Source organism: Diabrotica virgifera, chromosome 7 (genome assembly GCF_917563875.1).
Source record: "Diabrotica virgifera virgifera chromosome 7, PGI_DIABVI_V3a".
Taxonomy (NCBI): domain Eukaryota; kingdom Metazoa; phylum Arthropoda; class Insecta; order Coleoptera; family Chrysomelidae; genus Diabrotica; species Diabrotica virgifera.
The window spans coordinates 109,561,679-109,565,693 of NC_065449.1; the positions used below are offsets into that span (position 1 = coordinate 109,561,679).

At 39.0% G+C, this 4,015-nt stretch overlaps 1 long non-coding RNA gene across 1 annotated transcript; it reads right to left on the reverse strand.

Moving 5' to 3' along the window:
- Nucleotides 1-797: 797 nt before the first annotated feature.
- LOC126888340 (uncharacterized) lies at nt 798-2,510 on the reverse strand. The gene is made up of 2 exons (XR_007699522.1): nt 2,099-2,510; nt 798-1,612 (listed from the first exon to the last, which is right to left on the reverse strand). It is a non-coding gene; the product is annotated as an uncharacterized LOC126888340 (long non-coding RNA).
- Nucleotides 2,511-4,015: the final 1,505 nt, after the last annotated feature.

Below are 4,015 nucleotides of genomic sequence, written 5' to 3' on the forward strand. Positions count from 1 at the left end.
CTGGCAAGAACCACACATTCCCGCAGAACTACAGGCCAATCAGCTTACTTCCAGCGATCAGCAAGATAGTGGAAAGAATCATTCTAAGCAGACTGCAAGCGGAAACGAACAGGCTAAATATCATCCCAGAAGCTCAATTCGGATTCAGAGCAGAGCACTCCAGCGAGCTACAAGTACTCAGACTAACCGAGTACATAGCAGCTGGTTTCAACGACAAGCAGTACACTGGAGCAGCGTTCCTGGACGTAAGTAAAGCGTTCGATAGAGTCTGGCACAAGGGGCTCTTATACAAAATGCGGGATTACGGGTACAGAGGGGCGATGACGAGACTAATCTCGTCGTACTTGTGCGGCCGGACTTTCAGGATTCGGATAGGACAAGTCCTGTCCGAGTGTAACGAATTATGTGTTAATTATAACAATTCTGTAGGTGATGTGGAAGAATATATATAAGCTTTGAAGGAGTAGCTTAATTGCTTGTTAAGTGTTATTGAGCTGGCTAGCTGGATATGTAAGAGACCTTTTGTGTGACTCAGGAAAGGATCAGGCCGAATTTGCACACCCGAAATCAGACGATAACTAGTAAAGTACTGAAGTGTTCAAGCAAATAAATTAAAAATAAAAAAGAATGAAAAGAAGAGAAATATTGACCAAGAAGATATTTAGAAGTACGGAAGAGGGCGCCTGGTGAATTTTACTTCACCGAGTGACTTATACTGCTGCTTGCATCTACTTATTACTGTTATAGTACTATTACTTTGACCTAGATCTGCGAATTTATAGGAAATAAAACATATATTTAGGTACAACTAACAAATTTAATGAAACAAACCTATAACCCCTATATACAATTTTTATACACTAGCTAAACCGGACGTACTAAGCTATGACACTCCTGTTGATAACACAGGTTTTTACAATATGTGAAAAATATGAAAAGAATGGTTTATATATGAAAGTTAATTAATGTAAAAATGTATGTACAAATTTGTTGTTAATGAAGAAGCCAATATTGGCTGACAATATCGTATCTGTTCGGAGGTGATAAACGTAAGTATAATACCTGACAATGAAATCAAAGTTTCGATAAGGATTCAAACTGAGATAATGTGCACACTATCTTTACAGATAGTTTATAATCCCCCCTACTATTTTAAAATAAATGAGCTAACCTTGAAATATAAAATTTTTGAAAAATTATTGTTTAGTTTAATTATGTTTAAGAAAATGAAGGTATACTATTATTAGGATTATTAAGTTATTGATACAAAAAAAAAATAGGTAAAAGTGCAAATATTATTAAAACAAATTACAATCAAATTGACTTATAAAAACCTGTCCGGTCTACCAAGTGACCATGGGTTCTCCAACTCTTTCCAGGGAATGATCAGAGGCCCAAGGAAGGTAGCTTGCGGTGTTCCTCAACCTAGGAGGGAGGTGTATCCTTGTTACCAACTGGAGATACCTCTCAGTACCGGCGAATTCCAAAAAATAAATTCCATAAAAACCAAGATTCCAATAAAATCAAAACTTCCAAATATGTCCCAAAATTTCCCACTCTTTCCCAAAAATTATTCTTATTTCTGTTGACTAAATCTTCTATTCTCCAGCGACTAAAAGAAAACAAAAATCTTTCAGTCATATTACTTCTTTTGAGTAACATGAAACACGGTATGTAGGAAGGTATTTATAAAAAGTTTGTAGAAAAAACTTGAAACAAAAAGTTGAATCACTGATGTGTGTAATTGAAGTATGATTGACCTTGATTCTTTTTCCATGTGAAGACATTTGAAAAACTAAACTATGGTTAAGGATTACTTGTTGCAAAATATGATTGTAAAGTTGGATGTTACAAGAAGGATTTCTTTACAGACGTAAACTAAAAGTAAAGGAAAATGTCGTTAAGTCAGAAATTACTTTGAACTGGACATATAATTTTAAAGAATCTTTCTCAGTAGAATACATAAATTTGGTAGTTATAGGGACTACTTAAGACCTGATGGTTACAGAATAACAATTTTCCTAATGTAAGTATGGTATTGAAAATGAGAAAATGGTTATTTTTTTTTTCCTTGGCAAGAACAAAAAATGGCGCTTACCCAATGTCCAGAATCCTCCGATATTGGAACTAAAACAGCACTCTCACCATAATTTATACCATAAAATAAACTTCTTTCCAACTTAAATGCATTCCTTTTCAACTAAATAATTATTTTCTAAATAAAATAAAATGGCTAGACACCGGTCGCTGGAAAATCACATCATTTGCAGACGGCTACCGAAGATCAAGTAACCATCAACTTTCACTTTCTTTCCGTCCTGTCAACAGGCGGAAATTGTCATTTACCCATGAGCCAACGAATAAATGTAAAATTCACTAACCATACTACCAACCAAAATAATTATAATGGGCTCAAGTTTAGATTACACTCTATGCGAGTGAACGTATACCGGGTTGCATACTTAATAGTTACAGAAATGAATCTTATAGTAACGATCGGGATACTGATCGTTACACGAGCTCGGAAACCCGGAAGCTGGAGTACCCCAGGGAGCGGTCCTGTCACCCCTGCTGTATACGATATACACCGCTGATGTACCTAGAACACCAGGTACCCTCATGAGCCTCTACGCCGACGACACAGCGATAGCGGCCAAACATAGAAATGTAGATATAGCAGTGACCAACCTGCAAACAGCGTTAGAAGAAATAGAAGAATGGAGTATAAAATGGAAGATAGCCATCAACTCAGATAAAACGCAAGCGGTTCTATACAAGAAAGGAAGACAACAGCCAGAGGAACAGCTGACGGTGCAGAACAGACCCATCGAGTGGAAAAACGAAGCTAAATACCTAGGAGTCATCATGGACAAAGGATTAACCTTCCAAAAACACGTAGAAGCCACAGTCCGGAAGGCCAACATAGCAAAAGCAACACTAAGAGGACTCACAGGCAGGAAAAGTAAACTAAGACTGAAAACAAGGTTAAGACTGATCAATAGTATAATCCTACCGGTATTAACATACGCATCTCTCGCATGGGGACACGTAAGTAACACACACACAAGAAGAAGATCCAAGCAGCCCACAACAACAGCCTGAGGGAGGCCGCCAGGGTCCCAAGATATGTAGCTGAAAGATTCTTGTTCAGAGAACTCCAACAGGTGAGAGTCACCGAAATCATGACAGATAAGGCAAGGACCAAATTCGCGGAACTGGAGCACAACCCAAATTACATACTGCGAGAGACGCTAAGGTATGATGAGTTCCACCGATGGAAGCACAGACGTCCGAAGCAACAAATAGTGGGATAAGAGTACAAAAGTGATAAGTGATAGTAGTGAGTTCGTAGCTCGAAAACAAGTGCCGAAGACAGCGTTACATACGAAGATCAAGTACCACGACCGCCTCTAAGGTAAGTGAATATTAGAAAATTACAGAAGGGCATAAGCCCCCAAAAAAATATAAATAAAATAAAAAAATGGCGAAAGCCCCCAAAAAAATTATAAAAACCATAAAACACATACAAACTCGAGCAACGAGTCATCGGGCGGAGCCCACTAGGGCTCAGCACGATGACTCGGGGCCCAAGCAAGCAATTTTTAGTTCCGCGGATAAGTAAGAAAGAAGATAAAGGCATAGAGCGCATCACGCTGGCCTAGTTTTTTGCATTCGATTAGGGTACCACAATGGAATCTTATTACCCAGGATTCCATTGTGAAGAGCATTTGGCTAGGATAGTTGTGAAAGGGATGGCCTGGGGCATTGGAGCGAGGTGGGGTGATCCCTGTATATACTCGGGTCAAAACACCTCGCCCCAATGAATTGTTACACCCGAATGTACTCTTTCGAGAGGGTGGACATTCCCACAGGTCGGGTTAAATCAAATTGCTTGCTTGCCATCCGGTACTAACGCAATACAAACGAATGAGCTTTTTTTTGACCCTCAAATTGAAAAAGGGGGGGCTGGTGACATGGACCTTCTTTCCACGCTTAGGAGTCGGTTCATCACGTG